Here is a 22,405-nt window from a genome sequence, read left to right as displayed (position 1 = left end):
TTACACTATATTGTTTCCATATGCTAATGTATAGAGTGAAACTGCAAGGGATGGTTAGGGCATACATTGTCTCCCAAAATTAAATGGCTCTAGAAACTTGTCTTTATGGAGCAACTCACGGGATTAGTGGTACTTGGAGTACGTATTGTGGAGAGTAGTGGTACTGAGATCAAGAGTACAGACTGGGAAGCAAATGTGGCTGAAGCAGCTGGGCACCTGCCTACCGCACAGGAGGTTCAGGGTTTGGTTCCTGGTGCCTCTTAAAAAATATAAGCAAGACAGCAAGCTGATGTGACAGGCTGGCACAGTGAACTGATGCAACAAGATGATGCCACAAGATGACACAAGGAAACATAATGAAAGACACAACAAGCAGGGAGCGGAGGTGGCTCAAGTGATTAGGCGCCTCCCTCCCACATGGGAAGTCCTGGGTTTGGTTCCTGATGCCTCCAAAAAAGAAGACAAGCAGACACAGAGAGCCCACAATGAGCAGACAGCAGCACTAACAACAAGGGTGGTGGGGAGAAATAAATAAATCTTAAAAAAAAAAAAGAGTGTAGGCTGTTAAGAGGGAAATTACAATTATGCAAATCATGGTAGTATAAGGTTGAAACTTGCCATAATGGAAATATAGATAAAATGCTAAAGAAATTTAAAGTAGGCAGGGATTTTTTTCCATTATTGGTGTTCAGGGAAAATGGTCAGTTGTTATCAGCTGCAAGTAACAAATTAGTTAAATAAAGAAATTTATTAAAGCACTTAGCAAAAGTCCTGAGGCAGAACAAATCCACTGTTGGTTAATTCAGTGGTTCAACACCATCATCCGGGAAGTAGGTTTTTTCCATCTTTCTGCTTTGCCATCTTCAATATGTTAAATTGTCCTCCTAGGCCCCAAGCCGGCCATGATATCCAGGTGTCAGATACAGATTCAGTACAGGATATAAGGGTTGATATTAGAGTACCAAGACTGAACATGAGGCTCTCTTCTGGTGCCTCACCAAGAACAGTTGGAGAGCAGGCATATTAAGTGATGTTACTAAGAAAACATCTCCTTATACTCTAAGAAGAAAGTGACACATCCTGCTGAAAAGCATGTCCAACATTTCTTGCATCCATTGTTACATAAACTTGAACCTGGCAAGGTGATCACAGATCTAGAGCACTCGGGTTGAAAGAGAGAAACCTGCTGTGAGCAAGAAGGCAGCTGGAGTTTGAACACACTGCAGGGTAGCAAAATCTCCATGAGTCCTGCCCTTAACGCTAATTGTGGGGCAGCACACAAGGCCAGATTACTTAGAAATAAGGGCCATCCAAATGCAAGAAGCATCCATGTAGATGGCCTGGACAAGAGCACTGTAAGGCCCAGAGAAAACACGGGGATGGTGGATCATGTGATACTGTCATGCAGAGCCTCAGACAGGAAGAAAGCTTGGAGTACGCAAGCAGCCCATTCTCAAAAATCCTCAAAAATGTTTACAACTGAGTGGCCAAAACACTTCAGGCTTTTTTCAGAGATCTCCAAATGAGATGAGATCTATCTCTGACTCAAAGTGAGCAGAATTTAAGAATTCTACTGTTAAGGTGACTCATTTCTGAATGGCAAAAACATTGAGTAAACCATAAAGCCCCAATGAAAATGGTAGACTCTATTATTATTAAATATACTGACTGAATCCTTGACATACACTTTGGAGGAAAAGAAAATTTTTTAAAAAATTGTTGAGGATTGAAAATAAAGGAAATGTAGAAGAAAGTCAATGTGGGATCATTTAAACAATAGAAAACAAGAACTCTGACCAGAGAAACAATCTCTAGTGTCAATTTTCTCATAGATTAAGCCTGTCGATAGCAGCAGAGGTGTGATACACTGATGGATTCTCCTTTTATGGTTCAATAACAACAATGTAATGGAATAACAGGGCAAAAATGGTCAGAAGGCATCTCACAAGGTAGTCCCTAGAGAAGTTTTATAGGGTCATTGTTTGGAGTTCTAAGTTTTAAACTGGAGATAGTAAAAAGTTAATCCAGTTCAGATTTCACCTGCAAGTGTTGAAAGACTGGTGAGAAAGGAGTGCTATGTTGTTGAGAAAAGTTTTCAAAAACAGAACAGCTCAACCTACAAAACAATGTCAAAAAGGAATTGCAGAGGGTCATACAAAGGCCCAGGACCTAAGAGAAAAAGCAGGCCTGGGGAGTGGGGGCTGGAGAGATAACAAATGCTTACAGCACACGCAGGTGCTCTTCTAAGTACTTTCACATGTCAAATCATTTAATCAGGAAGGTATAATTTCAAATCCATATCAAATAACGTTTACAGCTATGAAACAGAATTTATGTTGCAGGCTAAAAGCTATAACAAATTCTCCAGGAAGCAACACAGCGTCTGCCCAAGAGAGAGATGTGGAAAGAAGAGCCATAGCAACAATCAGAACGACTCATAAAAAATGATTGTTGGCTAAGCTTATCGGGAAAATAGTCGTTGTGCCATGGTTATGAGGAAATGGTTTATTGGATCTTATTTTTTTTAAAAAAACAACAGATATTGTTGGGGACAGAGGGATTTCTTTTCCCTGGTTTCCTGTTTCAAGTGGAGGGGGCTAAAGCTTCTTGCTCCACCAAATTCTTGCTCCATCTAATTCCTTCCTCTTTTCTCCAAGGAAGAGAGTAGTTTATGCAGTCGGTGAGCTTGGGATCTGCAGAAGTTATCTGCCTCAGCTCCTTCCCCCTGCCTCCGTGGGCCTCTGCCTACCCAGAGAGCTCATGTCCCACTCGGCCGCTCCAAGGCATTCAGAGGGAAGGTGCTACGGTGACTGAGTGGGGTGCTAAGATGAATTCAGGAAGATACAGCAGGACATCCACACATAAACCATGTTCTCCAAGTCCAACCCACCCTTTAGCAGGTAAAGCTGATGTTTTTATTTCCACCTGCCTGACTCCTATACCTTACATTTCCATGGTTTCTAAACTTAAGGAGGAAACAACGGAAAAAAATGAAAAAAAATAAATAAATAAAATAAACTCAAGGAGGGGTTGGGAGGGACACTATTTCTGACCCTCTTGAACTCTAACATCCAGCAATAAGGAAGATGGTGAGAATTAAAACTTTCAAGAATACTATTTAATGGAGTAGATTTAAACTTACTTTACTAAATAAAGTCTAGATTCCATTTTCTGGCATTCAGGCCCTTTATGATCTGAAATCAATATAGCCTCCCACATAATACAGCACTACCTTCCTGTCTACACAGGACCCTCTAATACGATCAAACAGAAAGTGATCCGCACTTTACCGTCTCCTCCCTTTACGCAGGGTATTCCCTCCAAAGGGAAAGCCCTTTTCACCATTTTTTTCATGTCCAAATATGACCTATTCTTCAAGGCCTAGTCCAACTTTCACCAAATCCATAGGCACTTCTGTGGCAGATTCTATGAGTTCCCTACCCAAGAGTCACACCCACCTGAGACAGTCAACAGACAACATGGCCAGCCGACAATGTGGCTGCAGGACCTCGCTGAGACCTTGAGTTTAACCTTGAGGTCATGGTTTCTCTTTCCAGAACCTTCCCTTGGCCTGAGATATTCCAAACAAGCCTCCCCACTGGCCCTCACAATTGGTAAGGGTAACCAATAACAGCTGGGACCCCTCCCCTTAGCATTAGCAAGGGGAGGAATAATTAACAGTTCAAAAGGTAACCACACAAGGCAGAGCTCGCTCTTTCTGCCTAGAAGAGCATGTACCAAATCTCCATTTGTATTTCCATCCTTCTCTCCCATTTCTAAGCAAGCTCTGTCTTTCCCCATATCCCAAAAAAATTATTTTTACTGGCCTAACTAAAATGGCATATTCTTAAATTCTTTTTTGCAACATAGTCAAGAACCTAGAGGAATCCAACACTTCCCTATCTTCACACCTACTTCTTTTTTCAACAAAACACCAATTTCTTTAGTTTCCTTTTGACCAGATGCATCAGGTGAGGTGGCCCCCTGGGAAACTTGATTTTCATGGCCAAAAGTGGTAGTGCCATTTCCCTTGCCAAGGATTGGTTTAGGAATAAGCATCTAGTCTGTTTTGTTTATCCCACCCATCAATCCCCCAGGAGGGCCCAATGATAAGGCTTCTGGAGAATATCTGGGGCTTCTCCTGGCTTCCAGAGGAAATCTCATTCTGAGTGGTGGAATCCTGTGAGGGTCTTACAGCAGCCATCTTGGGGGCTGGGTACCTAATGAGACATTTAGAAAGAAACTCAAGCGGAGGAAACATTTTCCCACTGCTTTTTTTTTTTTTTTTTTTTATCAGGGAGAGCACCACACAGTCCCCCACTGCCACAAATTATGCAGTCAAGTTTTCCACATTTGGGGAAATCACAGGGGTTGGCACATTTGGAGTGCTATGGATAAGCTTCACTCTGGGAAAAACCCCTGGATCATAATGGTATCTCCCCTGCCAGGTAAGTATGCCCCACTGTAACTGGATTTTGTCTAGGTTCTTGTCTATGCTGCAGAAATGAATTTCAAGAGCACATCGGGTTAGTTAGGCCAGTAATTTATTAAGGTAGGAAGGGAAGAGAAAGGCAAGAAAATAACAGATCATGGGTCCAAGGTAGAGAGGAAGGGGCTGAAAAGTGATAAAGCAGGCTGATTTACAGACTACAATTCCCCATTATAGATTATAAATGCCCAGGTTTTACTTGTGTGATGATCCAAGCAGGGGAAAAGAAGGCCAGACTAGGGTTCAAAGAGAAGAGAGAGAGTTCAGCCTTTGTGCTTGCTTTTTAAGCTCTTAATTATTCCACCCCTTTGATAATGGCAGGGGAGGAGTCCCAGCTGTATGCTGTTTTGATTGATTATCCCACCCATCAATCCCCCAGGAGGGCCCAATGATAAGGCTTCTGGAGAATATCTGGGGCTTCTCCTGGCTTCCAGAGGAAATCTCATTCTGAGTGGTGGAATCCTGTGAGGGTCTTACAGCAGCCATCTTGGGGGCTGGGTACCTAATGACACGTGGACTCCTTGCCAGGTTCCAGGTCCATCTATTGATTCCCTATCTTACTAGCTTGCTTCACCACTGCCTCTTGATACTCTGGAAACACTGTAAAAACCTCCCTCAACACCAGGAATCTCTCTTTTAGCAGCATTTTAACCTTACTATTTTTTTCTCTCTCTTTAAGCCCTCTAACCACCCTTTTTTTCTTCCCTTTTTTGAATTTTTTTGGATATTTCATTTCATTCTCCTTGTCTCATTTTTTTCTAATAAACTTGACTCTTAACATTGCTCCTGTTTTCATTTTGTTTTGCCTTTTTCCTTTTTCCATTAGTACGTGCTGATAAAATCTCTCACCAATGAAGCAGGTTAGAAAGATAGGGAATTAATGGATGGATCTGGAACCTGGCAGAGAGTCCACATGGACATCAGTAACCCCCAAGCTGGCTGCTGAAAGACCCCCATCCCCAGAATTCTGCTACCCAGAACAAAGGCTTCTGGATGTAAAGAAAAGCCCCACATGTTCCCTAGGGACTTTATTATTGGGCCCTCATGGGGGATTGATGGGTGGGGTAATCAATCAAAACGGCAAACAGCTGGAACCCCTTCCCTGCCATTAGCAAAGGGGTGGAAAAATTAATAGTTTATAAAGCAAACCATGAGGCCTGAGTGTGCTCTTGCCCTGCTCTCTTGCCTCTGGACCCATTCCTGCCCTCTGTGTGCCACTCTTACCATTTTTCCTCTGCCATCTGGCCATGCAAGTAAACCTGGGCATTTATAATCTACAATGGGGAACTGTAGCTTGTAAACCAGCCCTCTTTATCCCTTTTCATCCCCTTCTTCACTACCTGGGACTCCTGCTCTGTTATTTTCTCCCATTTCTCTTCCTACCCTACCTGAAAAAATTACTGACCTAACTCACCTGGTGTGCTCTTGAAATTCATTTCTGCAGGATAGCAAAGAACCTAGATAAAATCTGGTAACATATTTGGTGAGCCAGTCCAGGAGTTTATTGGTGAGTAAAACTATGGCTTCCATCCTGTTTAATGCCTTCCTTTGTTTCTCTATTTTAAACAGGTTTGCCTATGAACCACCAATGGTCATAATACCAAGAGAGGAGGGGCCAGGGCTCAGGAATTCTTCACATCTGTACCATGCACCCAGGTTTGCTAAATCTGACCCAGCCAGGATGACTGGTCATAGGGCAGTGGCTTAAATCATGGCTCTGCCAAAACAGAGGTCCCCCAGGCCCTGTGAAGCTTCTTCAAGCCATTTTAGCAGTCAGTCTTTGTCCTCGCGCTTGCCTGCCATTGCCTTCTCTCACCCTCTCCCTTAGGGGGTGCATGGCAATAGCTGAGAGCTGAGGGCTTGCCCTTCCCACCGGGTCTGCACCTTTGCAAGCAGCTTTCCTATCTGACCACCCAGCTACCTGGGGGAATGAAGTAGGAAGGCAGTGGACAGAGCCCAAATGGATGCCGTGGGAGTTCCCTTCCCAGGGTGGTCACAGGCCAGGATACCCATGCATAATTTACCCATGTTCTACCTTTCTACTTCTTGCTACTGAATTTCTCTTTGTAGGTTTGTGTTAGGATGCTTTGGAATATTTTTTAAACTGGGAAACTGGAAAACTGCCTTTGTCTAGCAAGGAAGCTATTGCCTCAGAACCCCAAAGCCTATTAGCTAGAGCAGTTACCCTCTAATCACTTAATGGCCTTTTGATGACTGGTTTAACTGGGAAGCTATCAAACAGTAAAGTCATAGAACTAAAACTGTGTCCAGACTTCTGGAAGGATAGGAGGAAGAAGCACAATTTAGCCTGGCAGCTTCAGGTTGAAATCCAGTCAGCCTGTCTCCCAAGTCCAGGACTGCCCCAGGAATGCCCAGCAGCAGGGGCTCTATGATTCCCTGGGGTGGTGGGAATCAGAGAATAGCCAAACATTTCTGAGATTTAACTCAGGAACTTCTGTTTGGGTCAGTTGGTTTCAGACCCCAGAAAGCAGGGGTGCTAAGAACCACAGCAGGAAACCGAATGGCCCCATTCCTTGAGCCCATCCATTCAGAGAGTAACCAAATATCTCCTGGGACAGACATCTCAGGTGCTTTGATTTGGGGCCACTGCTCAGGCCTCCTACCAAGTTGGCTTGGGCTCATAGATCTGATATCCAGAATCAGATACCCCCAACACCTACCCACAAGGATGCTTGTGGGCCAGTAAAGCAGTGAAAATAGAAATTCTTAGAACACCGAGATGGGGCTTCAGCTCCAAATTATGTGGAATGGTGAACTTCAGTCAAACTAGGACTCTGGGACACCAGAATGGTGTACTAAAGGTGCTTTTTCATTCTTCCTAGAGTAATGGGCATAGTCTCCAGCCTACCAGCAGACTCCCCATAGGAGTCTCTTAGGAATCAGGAAATTCTGCCTACTGCTGGTCCACAGGGCCACAGTATAGCCAAGAGCAGCCTCTGTAAAGAGCCCTGAATTCCAGGTAAACCAATGTAAGAAAAGAGAACATATAAGGCTGTGGCCCAAAAACCTCATTCATTCTCCTTAGAAAATGAGGAAATAAACCTCAAACTTCTCAGTTTAAACTCAGTTGTGCCTATAAAAGGTGTGAATAGTAATCAGAATAAAGAAACCTCATGTGCCATCAATTAAGGTCAAAGAGTTCCTTTAAATGTTAAAGGTATAAAATTCTTGTTTTAATCTGTGCTTAACTTTGTGTTCAACTTTAAAATCTGTGCTTAACTTTGTCAGTTTGCTTGTGCCTTGGAGTTCACCTGTTACAAATTGAATAACAGTGGAAGGCAATCTGAGAATGAGTCTTTGAGGGCCAATACTGTCTTGCTAGTGGATTTAGTGTATAAATCACAAGTGAAATTAATTCAATTGCTAGCAAGGCAGAGAAAATTCACAAAGTTGTTACTAATAAAATTCTTGTGGCTTAGTTAATAAAGGTACCCAATTCACCTTAAGGTAAAAAATTACTAAAAACTGCAACTCAGAGTTAAGATTATTTAAAATGCCTTCATATTATAAAGCAGCACAAGGATAAACTGAATAGGTGGATTTAGCTTGAACCTACTATTGTAAACTGACCTTACCTTCATTTGTGGTCACTTCAAGCCTAGTCTAACCCCTTGCTTTTGCTTATGGTTATTTCATAACAACTTCTGCCCCTATAGCTCAGGGGAAAGCAAACTTGAGACATCATATCACCTGTCCTACTGGTACTAGTGACCCTGCTTTTCTCATGGCTCCAAGTGTGGACTAAATTGCTGTCTGGTGGAATTCTTGACCCTTGGGGTTGAATGTCCACTCTCCCAGTCCAGCAGCTGCTGGAGTCTTTTTATCTCCAGGGACTGGGAAGTGAAGGAGGCCTCCTGCCTTGACTGTCAGGATTCTTAAAAGTGGCAATTCACGAGAGAAAATAGTTTTCCTGAGACTTTAATAGCCTTAGCAAATATACAGAGAATTAGTCTTGTTCATCCAAAGTCTGCTAAAGTCAAAGTAAAATACAAAGTTCTGAAGCAAAGGAAAATTATATTAAAGCATTGGGGCATTTTGGTTATAAGCCATTAATCAAGAAACAAAATTCTTGTGCAAAACTGCATGTTCATAATGCAAATTAAAGAAAAGCCTTCCAGGAGATCTTTCAAATGTTATTTTACAGTAAAACTTATTTTGTAAAAATGAAAGTTTTTTTGTCTTTATTATTTTAATGTTACATTCAAAAAATATACCATCCACTCCCCTCACCTCACTCCACCCCCCATAACAACAACCTCCTCCATCATCATGAGACATTCATTGCACTTGGTGAATACATCTCTGAGCACCACTGCACCTTATGGTCAATGGTCCACACCATAGCCCACACTCTCCCACAGTCCACACAGTGGGCCATGGGAGGACATACAATGTCTAGTAACTGTCCCTGCAGCACCACCCAGGACAACTCCAAGTCCTGAAAAATGCCCCCACATACATCTCTTCCTCCAGCTCCCTACCCCCAGCAGCTGCCATGGCCACTTTCTTCACACCAATGCCACATTTTCTTCTATTACTAATCACAATAGTTCATGAATAGAATATCAGTAAGTCCACTCTAATCCATACTCTTCCTCCATCCTGTAGACCCTGGAATGGTTGTGTCCACTCCACATCTATATCAAGAGGGGGCTTAATTCCACATGGATGCTGGATGCAATTCTCCTGCTTTCAGTTGTAGGCACTCTTGGCTCCCTGTTATCTGCGTGGGGTAAGCCCAATAAACCAGAGTGTAGTAGTTGCAAGTCTGTTGAGGCTCAGGGCCTGGCTATCACATGGACAGTCTAGAGATTAAGGTCCCCTGGGTATACACTAAACCCCAGCACCAACCACAGATCTGGTAAAAGTAACAGGAGAGGCTTGTAAACAAAGATCACATCTGAGTCCAGCTCCATCACACAGAAACACCAACTCCAAAGTAGGGCCAATTGACATGGCACTGAACTCCATCTGCCATGACCATAGAACCTGTGGGTCTCTGTAGCCCTCAGAAGAACCAATACCCAGGGTTGTATCTACTTTATCTGTCTCTGGGACTCTGCTGAGGTGTGCATAAGGGTGACCTTCTGATAACCTCCCGGCTGTTTTTGGAGACTCATAGCCATATAAACTCATTTGTCCTTTCCATTTCCCCCTTTTATTCAGGTCAAAAAGCATTTTTAACTCCTGGTATTATATGTAGACTGAGATATTCTGCTGGTCTGAGTTGACCCTTTTATTCAAGGTCATTTTCTAGTTACATCATCAGCTGGTACTTGGTAGTAATCCCTCGGCACCAGGGAGGCTCATCCTTGGGAGTCATGTCCCACACTGGGGGAAGGCAAGGATTTACATGCTGAGTTTGGCTTTGAGACTGACCACATCTGAGCAACACGGAGGCTCTCAGGAGGTAACTCTTAGGTATCCTGCAGCTCTAGGCCTTGTTCTTATTTCAGGTGCACAGGCTCACAGGCATAGTCATTAGTGTCAAGGGCTCATTGTTGGACCTAAAATGAAAGTTTTAAATAACTAAATTGTGTTTCCGTGTCAAACTCTTCATGTCTGCCTATTTGCTCAGTATGTAACTTTATACATCAGGATGATAATATCAAATTAACAAATGATGAAAATTCTAAATTCATATCTAATGGAAATTAAGTTAATGAAATGTAGGCCTGACCTCTCCTAAATACCTAAAATAAATTCCATTGATTGCTAACTGTAATCTAAGGTAAATTAGCCAGTCTATGTAACTGTGGTCAATTGCAGTTTGTGAAAGCATCTTCTAAACTGAAGCATTTAAATGTCTCTGATTCTAAGAAGCCATTATTAACTAGAAACCTAGATTGATATTAATGACAAAAAGTAACTTCATAGCAAAGAAACCTGTCTGAAAGTCACCTCTATGTACATATTCAAGTGATGGTAATGAAAAGTTACCTTGATTCCATTGGGAATCTTCAATTTTCATTTTAAAAGTGGAAAAAGTAGTTTTTCCTCTAGTGCTAAAGTAAAATGCTTGCTAATTAACATCTTCATGGTAAAAGTGTGGAAGTAAAAAGCAAAGTACTAAAAAGTTAAGTTCATTTGATATAGAACAGATTGCATTGGAAATGTTTAAAAATATATAAAAATCAAAAGATAGACTTCAGCATTGTCAAACTCTTTTGTGCATTCAAACCAGACCTTGAATAAATTGCAGGTTTGCTCTCCATATGAGTTATTGGCTAGGGGTGGTCACTGACCCCTAAAACAATAAACTTGTCTACTATATCTCTGGTTGTACTCCTGAAGTTGATGGAAACTACATTGCAGTTTCAAACTCCTGCAGCAGCCAACCATGGCTCTGTAGAGCCAAATGTACAATGAATATTGCCTCCAGACTGGCACTGTTTCATAGTGCCAAAGAGCACTATGCACCAGGCCAGTGGAATACTGGAAACTACTTTCGTAGTCTCTCTCTAGGGTTAATGGTGCTGCAGCTTGCTCACTATGTAAAAGACATACCACGGGGAGCAATGATCACCAGAGTACTGTGAGTAGAACTTAAACACAATTGGCATTATGGCCTGCTCCCATGGAGAGATAACATGTACGTTATTGCAAATCTGGAACTTGAATCTATTAATTACAGCTCAGAGAAACTTATGCATTGAGTATTACATTAGTTAATATTAAGTACTGTATCTATATCCTATTCTAGATATATGCCTGATGATTTAGTGATATCTTTTCTATTCTAGATCATATACAGAGGGACATTGAACATGACAAAAGTCCTGGTAAACCTCATTTTCTAAGTAGTTAATAAATGTGCTTAATCCAGGTCTCCATCCTAACCCTTATTCCAGAACCCATCCCACTGATACCCTGAGGAGGACTGGCAGATCCACATGCCATCCTAACAGGGCTAAGTGCTTTCCCACCAGAAGGGAAACAGCAAACAAGGTGGCTAGGACCCATTTCAACTTAACCCCTTTGAAATGGTTCACGGGCAACCTTTCCTTTCCCAGGACCTGGAAATCAAGTTCTGGTCAAAGCTGGGCAAGAAAACAAGCCTCACCAGAATGTAAGGAACTTTACTCTGTAGTTCTAATTACACCTACAGCTATTAAAAGAATGTCCAGCTTGGTGCACTAATCCTGAGTGAAGAAGCCAGCTGCCCAAAAAAAGTTCCAGCTCACCAAAAGCATCTGACAGGATGTATGAATGCCAGTCATTGGACGGCCTGAAATACCTCTTCAAGAGATAAAGCTAAGTAGTGTCTATGTCAAAGTCAGCTGTTCCCTCTAACTCTAGCCCAAATGCCTATAGCTTGGGGGTGGGCAAAACAGACACCCCTTTAAAAAACTTTGTCTATTTTCATCTACTTCAACTTAACTAAAAGGGCAATGCCTCTTCCCATTCCTCTCCTCTACCACAGGAACTAGGATTAGCAATTTATAACTAATCCTGTTGTCTATTGCAATTTCTCTCTAAAGTTAACCAACAGCATAAAATAACTCAAGGAAGAACACTCTTTCCCACCAACTTTGGGAAAATGCAGTCTTTGCAGGTACCTAAACTTTTCTACTTTTGTGGACCTGTGTCCTCTTAGTGGGACCATATATTCTCAAAATTCTAATTAAATTTATTCTTCCAGAATCAACATCTTGTTAGCCATATGGGAACTGATCCAGCTTTGCCCAGGATGCCAGATCCATCTTCCTCTGACATAGAATAGCAAGAGAGTTCTATATCTTGTCAGGTAGGGCCTACAGCCCCTAACCAGCAGGAAGTAGCTACAGAAGAAAGATCATCTCCCTTCAGCACCCCTTTAAGATTAAAAGTGTGAACTCTCTGAGGGGGGAATGAAGCAAGCTAGTAAGATAGGGAATTAATGGATGGATCTGGAACCTGGCAGAGAGTCCACAAGGACATCAGTAACCCCAAGCTGCTGAAAGACCCCTATCCCCAGAATTCTGCTACCCAGAACAAAGGCTTCTTCTGGATGCAAAGAAAAGCCCCACATGTTCCCTAGGGACTTTATTATTGGGCCCTCATGGGGGATTGATGGGTGGGGTAATCAATCAAAACGGCAAACAGCTGGAACCCCTTCCCTGCCATTAGCAAAGAGGTGGAAGAATTAATAGTTTATAAAGCAAACCATGAGGCCTGAGTGTGCTCTTGCTCCGCTCTCTTGCCTCTGGACCCATTCCTGCCCTCTGTGTGCCACTCTTACCATTTTTCCTCTGCCACATGGCCATGCAAGTAAATCTGGGGATTTATAATCTATAATGGGGAATTGTAGCTTGTAAATCAGCTCTCTTTATCCCTTTTCACCCCCTTCCTCTCTACCTGGGACTCCTGCTCTGTTATTTTCTCCCATTTCTCTTCCTGCCCTACCTGAATAAATTACTGACCTAACTCACTCGGAATGCTCTTAAAATTCATTTCTGCAGCATAGCCAAGAACCTAGATAAAATCTGGTAGCACCATCAAGTATATATATTGTGGTTTGTAAATCCTTTGACTTTTACCCTCTGTCTTGAGAGATTTCTATATATCATGTGTTTCCCTCTTGAATAATATTATTTTCTCCCAGTTCTGGAAAAAATGTGCTTATCCTCTGCTGTCTTCTGACAAGATTAACTTCAGCTGTTCTTGGGCTATACTTTTCACTTTACATTTGACTATCTCTAATCTTTTGTGCACACAACTCTCATCTTGCATATCAATTCAACTAGCTGGTTCCCTTTTTCGTGAAAAGTACAAATGACCAAGCTACAATAAATAAGCAACCTTTAATCCTGTTGTTTTATATTCTGATTCTAAATATTTGACCTCATGGATCACTTTGTTACTTCTAGTCCTTTCACTTTTGCCCAGGTTGTAATTAAAAACCTGTTCTAAAACCACCTTCTTGACCAAAGTAGAAATGGGCTTTCAAATTTTAAAAACATGAAATCATTTTCTCTTTCTGATTTCCTTAAGGGTTATGGGTAGAAATGTTTCATTCTAATTCACATTGCAATTCTATACTCATGGGATGAGGAGGGGGTAGGTTTACCAACATTTTATGTACCCAGCTTTCCCATTCCCTTCTCTCCCTTCTCCTGCTAGGACTAGATAAAAGAGAATCCGCAAGCTTTCTTTTCCTAAGATGGGGAATATTTAGAGAGGCAACCTTCTCTAGAAGCTGGAGGAAAAGGGTGGTGCTTAGCAGAGATATTAAGGTGATTGGCAGTGTAAAGAACTGGGTGAGTAGAGAACATCTAAAGATGCTAAAGAAGAGAGAGAGAGAGAGAGAGAGATTGGTGTGTGAGAAGCTCCCAGAAGATCTTTTCACATGAGAGAACTAGGGAGGGGAAGAAAGAAAGGCCTTTAAGAAGTTCCTGCAAAGAAATTGCAGGTAGTTCAAGCACAAATGAACAATGAGAAATTTGGGGAGGTAGTTCTTCTATTCTTAGTTGGATATTCTCATCAGCCTCACTAAAAAGTAAAAAATACAATGAGCATATAACCGAACTTAAAGCAGTTGTCCCCCTCCCCATCCTAAATTTTTATGAACACTATTTAGGATATTTACATTCATTATTTTTATCAGTGAACTTTGCCCTAAGTTTATAACATGCCTTGAGATTTTGCTAAGAGTGGTATAAAGTTCTCATGGTTAATTAGATGTCTTTCATCTTTAACTCATCCTTTTTTTGTGTTTGATTTTAAATGAACAGATTATATTAGTACAGGAAAGCTTACATATGATTTATAAAAAAAAGATGAGCAAACTTTGGGGGCAGGTGCTAAAAATTTTTATTGATGGGGCTTATAATCAAAATTGTTTACAGACAACTAATTTATTTATACCATAAGTTGTAGGTCCAGGCTCCACTGTGTGCCAGGACTTCCCAGGTCTCTCTGCTTGCTAGGGTGCACTGAAACAGAAGTAGAATAAGGAGAATGGACAACTAAGAAGCAATTAAACCAATAATCTATGCCATGCTCTATCTCCCTACCCTGCTCTGTTTTTTTCCCACAGCACTTATTAACTTTTAATATGCCATTTAATTTCCTTATTTATTCAGTTTATCATTTATCTTCCTCTCACCAGAAGGTAAGCTATGTGAAAGCAGATATTTTGGTCTGTTTTGTACATTGCCACATCCCTGGCACGTGGTAAACTCTCAATAACTGATGGGTGACTGGAGGGATAAAATATACATTCTTCTCTGAGAAGCAATTCCTGGAATTGTAGATTCTGAACACTCCAGGTGTGTAGGTTCTGAAGTAATTCTAGACCCCTGAGTATTCAGCAGTGTTGGCCTTAAGGTAAAGCTGCCAAAGTGGGGAATTGGGGGCACATTTCCAACTCTGTTGTTGCTTTCCTCATCCTGCCTCCTGGCTGTCAAGAGGGGACATAGCACTCTCTCCTCTGCCTTGAGGGTGCTCACTGTGCTGTGCTCCCAGCTCTCCTCCTTGCCCCCTGACTGCACTGGGCCATATGACTGGTTGTGGCCAGGTACATACTTTCATTATAACCTATAATTGATGCAGTGATGCCTCAGCTGGAGCGTTGCCACTCTAATGGGGGACATTTCAGGCTCCATGGCAGGAGGGTACAGAATCCAGAGCAGAGCAATCTTTGGATGGGGGAGTTTGGGGTATCCTTCAGATCACTGTACCTGGCCCTCAGGTGTGCAGACCACCCACTGGCTGGATGCTCCTAGGTTTCCAGAAATGGCTGGGTTGAGAAATGGGCCAACTGTAACAATCAGTAGGCATCAGATGGGCACTGTTTTGCCTCCTCCGAGATTTTGAGTGAAGGGCTCAAGTCTGAGGTACAGATTTTTCATGTTTCTGGATAGTAGGTGTCAACAGAGGCAGAGGATAAAGCCCTCTCTTTGTGTTTCCTTCTGCTTTAGTTGGTACTGAGTGTTGCAGACACTAACCAGGAATGGACATTTTACTCCCTATGCTCGAATCTTCAGGGGTAAGACACTTGAAATCTTCAAGTGCCTGGAAAGCAGTGACTTGTTTTTCTGGCATGTGCTTGGTTTCTAAATAAAGCAACAGATGTTTGGTTTTTGCCTGCTTCCTTTCTCTCTGTGGCTTCTGGCAAGGTGGTATTAACCAAGTGTGACAGGTTTCAGGTTTTTATTTGTAGCTGTGGAAAACCAGTTTCATGTATCCAGAGCTCTGGGCCTCTGAGGCTGTCTTTCTATAGTCTCAACATTCTGAAGGGACTGCAAGAAGCTTGAAGGTTCTAAAAGTTAGGAGCAGCCTTCAGCGAGTAGAAGTAAACCCAAGGAATCTTTGGAACTTCTTTATCCCTTTCATAATGGGAAAGATGGAAATATGGGGCTTAGAATCACAAAAATCTTTATGTCATACATTAGTAACCTCTTATCTGATACCATCAAGACCACTAGCAAAACTGATAACATTTGTTAAACTGAGGAATGACAAAATGATGCCTATCTTAACATTTCATTTTAGCTCACATAAATACATATCCATTTACCTATAATTTGATGTAGAGCCAAAGCCCTTTGAGATGAGTTTGCTGATTATAGTTTTCTATTATCTTTCCCAAATAAACCATATCTATAATGAGTTTTTTAAAATTTACAATAATAATTTCTTTAAAATGGAAAAATAACTTAGATACACTTGAAAAACACTCTAATTACATATTCCTTCTGGGTTTTCTACAAATTCCATGCCCCTCCCAGCATCACCACACATATGCATGACTGTGCATACACACACACTCTTACATAAATTGCCTGATATTTAAGATGTGTTTCTCTTGCATCTAAATTTATTATTAATAATTTATTATTATTATTAAAATAATAAAAATTTATCCTAATCAGTCATTCAAAACCATCCAGTTAATTCCCTTTTTCAAAAAATTCCTTTTTATAAACAGACTTATTGAGGTATAATTGACATACAATACACTGTACATATTTAAAATGTACAATTTAATAAGTTTTGATACATATATATATACCTGTGAAACCATCATCACAAGCAAGATAATGAGCATATCCAACTCCCCCAAAGGTGTCCACACAGCCCTTTGTAATCTCTCCATTTCATTCCTCCTGGACCAATACCTTCCCCATTTTGACTTGTACTCATTTGTGGGTGTGTGTGTGGAGGGGGGAGAGATAGTAACTTCTATATAATTTTATCATCTACACCACCAAAGTCAAGATACTGAACAGTCCAACACCACATTGCCCTTTAATAGCCACACTGTCCTCCCTCTTGCATATACCCATCACCAGTCCCTGGCAACCACTAATTTGTCCTTCATTTCTAAAATCATTTCAAATAATGTTCTCTAAATGGAATCATACAATATATAATCTTTCAGCATTGGCTTTTTTATTCAGTATAATTCCCTGGACATTCTACTAAAAAATGCTGCATATATCAATAGGTTCTTTTTTATTGCTGAGTAGTATCCATGGTGTGTATATACTGAAATGAACTGTGTGTGTATTCAAGCTTATCTAGTTTCTGGAAAGCCCCCAAGCCCTGAGAAACCTAAATGTAAGCCTTTTGCACCAAATACTTCTTAACCCCACTGGCTCGGGGCTCAGTTTTTGAACTCAAGTCCACTGGGCCCGGCCAGGTGTAATAAACTTTCTTCCCACAAAGATCTCGAAACCTGACTTTCAATAACATGATCATGGAATCCTCCTTGATGATGCAACATTTCTGGGGGCTTGTCTGGGATCACTGAGAAAGTCAGAGATGGTAACATTTCATTGTCCCTCTGGGATCCCCCTGCAGAGACCAGGAAGGTCCAGGTGAACCCCCTGCCTGAGGCTCCCCTGGACTCTCTTAGTCAAGGACAAGGTAGTGGACTGCACTAAGGCCCTCCTGGGGAACTGGGGCAATGAAAGTTCTGGAGGAGACACTGGGAATGACGTAGAATAAAACCATTCATTGGATGAGTAAGTCCCCCAGGGGCATAGTGTAGGGAAGCTTGACACTGGAAGTCAGAAGGGGAGCCTGATCACCTCCCAGGAAGACCTGGGTGTTCCAAGGAGGGAAGGAAACTGTCTTCTCCAGGTCTGAGAAAGAAAGGAAAGGAGGGTGTTTATGTGCATGTGATTGAGAAGTGAGAACATGTGAGATACAAAGAAATTTTGCAGGGTAAGTGTGGAGTCCCAATCCATGGTTCCATAGTGACCTCATATGGTGAGAGGCAGTGGAGGAGCTCTGTTAAGAGCCCTTCATCTGAGATGGGGGCTTAAACTTTCCTGCCATACTGAGGTGCTCTAAGTCCTCACATGGGGAGTGACTGGAGATAGACAAAGCAAAAGGCTGAATGTGTGTTGCACAGCACTGACACAGGGCAGGAACATGGGAAACACACAAAGTAGGACCCTGCTATGTTGCATGCTGAAAAATTTTCCCCAAGCATTCCACAGGGATGTATATGGCATAAGGTTCCAACCAGGAAGACTCAGAACACTTTGTGAGCTAGAATGGCCAACTTTCAGGGTGTGTTGCCCCTGGAGGACACCTTCGACCACCAGATCATCTGTAAGGTTTATGATGTGGTGACTGGAAAACCAGAGCACCCTGACCAGTTCCAATACATCAACACCTGGCAGGACACTGTGAGTCAAAGTCCACCCAGGTTGAAGAAATGTATGACTAAAGAAGCCAGGATTTGCCTGATACAAAGGCCCAGGGGTGCTATCTGGGGACCAAGTCAAACAAGTGCCTTGTGAAGGGTCTAGGAAAAGTGAGCTTGCAATCTAATCCCAACCCACCCATTCTGAAGGGGCCAGATGAAGATAATCTCCTGCCACCTTATGTGGTTACTCCTACTGCTCCAGTGCCGAGGAGTGAGGACAGGCACCTTCTCCAAATAGTGCAGCCTCATCACCCCTGCAGCCGTCGACTCCACCAATCTTATCCTCAGTGGCATAGTGTTCTCCCATGCACAAGCGCTGACATTCAGTCAAGAAAGAGCCCCTGAAAGATGACAACTCAGACCACAAGGAGCCCCAGGGACAGGTGGAGCAAGGAGAAGGGTTGCCCTACATCTACCTCTCCATGAAATCCGAGCTCCAATTTATTACAGTGCCAATTGCCAGGTTCAAGGCGGAAACCAAATGTTCATGTACCAACCCTTCACTACTACCAACCTCTTTAACTGGAAAAGTCATACCCCATCATACTCAGGAAAGCCTCAGGCCATGACAGATCTCTTCCAGTCTATTATACAAACCCACAGACCCACCTGGGCCAACTGCAAACAACTCCTCATGACCTTACTCAACTTTGAGGAGAGAACGTGGGTCACACAAGGAGCCCTAAACTGGCTCAAAGAGCACCAACCTGTGGGAACCCTGGACAGTGACCAATATGCCCACACACAGTTTCCAGATGAGGATCCCCGATGGAATCCCAATGACGTGACCAAGCTCAACTGACTAGAAACCTTCCACAGGGCCTCAGTAGAAGTGTTCAAGACTGGGAACCAAAAGGCAGTAAACAGGGCCAAGACCACCCAAATCCTACAGAATCTTGATGAAAGCCCTGCTCAGTTCTATGAGCAGTTATATAAGGCATTTCGTGTATACACACCCTTCAACCCAGACACCCCAAGAGCCAAATGATGGCCAACGCAGCATTTGTCACCTGATCACAGGCTGACATCCAAAGGAAACTACAAAAGTTAGACATGTTTGCCAGTATAAACATCTCCCAACTCATGGAGGTGGCCACCAAGGTCTATGTCAACTGTAATGTAGAGACCAAGAGGGAGGAAAACTGGGAAATGAAAAAGAAGGCAGACCTTCTTGCAGCAGCCGTTGTTAAGAAGCAATCCCATGCCAAGAAGTGTGAACTGGGACATCCATGCCCCAAGGAGGGGCTGCCCATCCCTAGGACAAAAGCAATGTGTGTACTGCAAGGAGGAAGGGCACTGGAAGTGGGAGTGCCCAACATACTGCTCAACCCCATTGCTTTCAAGAAGGCGGCCAAAACATTGGCCAAGAAAGCAAACAAGACACCACAGACTAAACCCTGGGCTCACAGAAATTTGGAAGGAAAGCCTGCAAATCAACTCATCAGACTTGCAGGAATAGAGGGCTCTGATGAGTACTATTAGGACAGACCGGGCTCCTACTCTCTCAGCCCCACAGAGCCCATGGCTGGAGTCTGAATTGGGGGCTGCACCATACATATGATGGTCGACTCTGGAGCCCAACACTCTGTGGTGACTAGGAGAGTTGGGCCATTATCAAAAAGGTGGGCCACTATCATAGGGGCAACAGGTAAAAGAACCCAGCGGCCCTTTCTCCAAGCCAGAAGCTGTAACACTGGGGGTAAAGACATCACTCATGAGTTCCTGTACCTCCCAGAATCCCCATTCTCCCTCCTGGGTCGGGACCTGCTATCTAAACTACAGGCTTAAATTACCTTTGACACCACAGGCCAATCCACGCTAACACTCGGACCACCAAAGTCTCCAACAGTGGTGCTAACCCTCCCTCTACAGGAAGGATGGAGACTGTTCTGCCTTACTGAAGCCAGCCAATCCACACCCATATCACTCCCTTTGAAGATGTGCCCAAAGTACAGGCAGAAGGCAACCCAACAGGGAAGGTACATGCCATTCCCCCAATTATTGAAATAAAGCTCACTGCTAGCCCAGTAAGCACACGTTTCATGTGAAGCATAAGAATCTGGTTACATAGTCAAAGGCTGCTGAATGAAGGCATACTGAGGCCATGCCAGTCCCCATGGAATACCCCACTCCTCCCAGTTAAAATGGCCAATGGAGATTACTGCCTGGTCCCGGACCTGCAGGCAGCCAACTCAGCAGTAGTAACCCTACATCCGGCAGTCCCCAACCCTTACATTCTCCTCAGCTTGATACCCTCATTGGCACCTACTTTTCATGCCTGGACCTCAAGGATGCTTTCTTCTGCATTCAGGTGGCACCCCGAAGTCAACTAATCTCCGCCTTTATATAGGATGACCCGAGGTCTGGCAAAAAGCAACAACTCACCTGGACACGGCTCCCTTAAGGATTCAGAAATGCACCCGCTATTTTTGGACAAGGCTTGTCCAATGATCTTGAGTTCTTTGAAATGAAAAGCCATAACTGTTTCCTCCTCCAATATGCAGATGATCACATCCTCAGATGTCCCAGCTACCATGACTGTGCCAGCAGAACCCATGCCCTCTTACAGCATCTGCAACAAAAGGGTTACTGGGTGTCTAAAAGAAAGGCCCAAATCTGCCTACCTCAAGTCAAATATCTAGGTTACAGGATAGCACAGGGGCTCCATGAAATAGGACCTAAAAGAAAAGAGGCAATCTGCAGCCTCCCTGAGCCCAGCACTTGCTGAAAGCTATGAGAATTCCTTGAAGCAGCTCGATTCTGCCACCTTTGGATCCCTAATTTTGGAGTACTCACACACCCTTTGTATGAGGCCACAAAAAAGGGAGATCTTGAATCCTGCTTTGGGAGGACCCACAGAAAGACACTTTCACCAGTCTCAAGCAGGCCCTAATGGAAGCAACAAACCTTGGGCTTCCAGATAACAGTAAACCATTCTACCTCTATGTCCATAATTGCCAGGGCATCACAGTATGAAAACTTACTCAGTATCTGGGTTCCTGGCAAATACCTGTAGCCTACCTGTCCAAACAGTTGGATGCTGTACCCCAAGGATGGTCCTCATCCCTGCAAGTGGTGGCTGCTGCAGCAATGCTATCAATAGAAGCCATAAAATTAATCTTGGGCAACCCATGATTGTTCAAGTTCTGCACACAGTGGTCACAATCTCAGAAGACAAAGAAACACATTGACTCACCAACAGCCAACTGGTGAAATACCAAACCTTACTATGTGAAAACCCATCCATTCAATTGGAATTTGTGAAGACCCTGAACCCTGCTACTCTCCTGCCTGTCAAGCCAGGAACTCCTACCCACAGTTGTCTCGAAACATTGCAAGAAGTGTATTCCAGTAGACCAGATTTTCAGGATCAGCCATTATCCAGCCCTGACATGGAATTCTTCATAGACCGGACTAGCTTTGTCCAAGGAATGACCAACAGGTGGGCTTTGCCGTGGTAACCTCCAAGTCTATAGTAGAAGCCAAGCTTCTCCCAGACAACACCTTGGTGCAAAAGGCCAAACTTGTCACCCTCACTCAGGCCCTACGACTTGTGGCTGGAGTCAGGGTCAACATCTACACAGACTTCAAGTATGCCTACTTAACCTTGCACACACATGGAGCCTTGTATAAACAAAAGGGACTCATCAATTTGGGAAGCAAAGACATTAAACATGGCGCACAAATTCTTGAATTGCTGGAAGCAGTGTGGGAACCTGCTGAGGTAGCCTTGATACACTGTAGAGGACCCCAGACGGGCCATGGTCCAGTGGCCCAAGGAAATGGAAGGGCAGATGCCAAGGGAAAGAAAGCTGCATGCAAAGAGAGACTGACCAAAGGCCTAATTGCTGCCCTCATCCCCCAACCTCTAAATTACCAGAACTTTCAGTATACACAACCTGCCCTTGTTCCCCAACCCCTGAGTCACCAGCAACCGCAGTACACACAAGAAAAAGAATGGATGTTCTCTGAGCATGGAACCCAGGGAACAAATAGATGGTGGACACTACCTGATTACAGAATATTCATGCCTCAGTTATTAGCCGCAACTGTAGTACAAGACTACCACAAAGGTTCACACTTAGGAAAAACTCATCTTAGGGAAGTATTGGAAAGATTCTTCTACATCACAAGTCAGGCTGCTATTACCCATGCCATATGCCAGCAGTGAGTGACATGTACAAAAAATAACCCTCACCAAGGACCCAAGGGAGCCCTAGGAATCCAATGAATCAGCAACATGCCTCTTGAAG

General features: G+C 43.1%; 1 non-coding gene across 1 annotated transcript; it reads right to left on the bottom strand.

Annotated features, from left to right (window-relative positions):
- Positions 1–4,293: 4,293 nt before the first annotated feature.
- Positions 4,294–4,456, bottom strand: LOC111763390 (U1 spliceosomal RNA). Its single transcript, XR_002796259.1, has one exon. It is a non-coding gene; the product is annotated as a U1 spliceosomal RNA (small nuclear RNA).
- Between the last annotated feature and the right edge of the window lie 17,949 nt (positions 4,457–22,405).

The sequence above is a fragment of the Dasypus novemcinctus genome, chromosome 3 (genome assembly GCF_030445035.2).
Source record: "Dasypus novemcinctus isolate mDasNov1 chromosome 3, mDasNov1.1.hap2, whole genome shotgun sequence".
NCBI lineage: Eukaryota > Metazoa > Chordata > Mammalia > Cingulata > Dasypodidae > Dasypus > Dasypus novemcinctus.
This window is presented reverse-complemented; position numbering and strand designations above follow the sequence as displayed.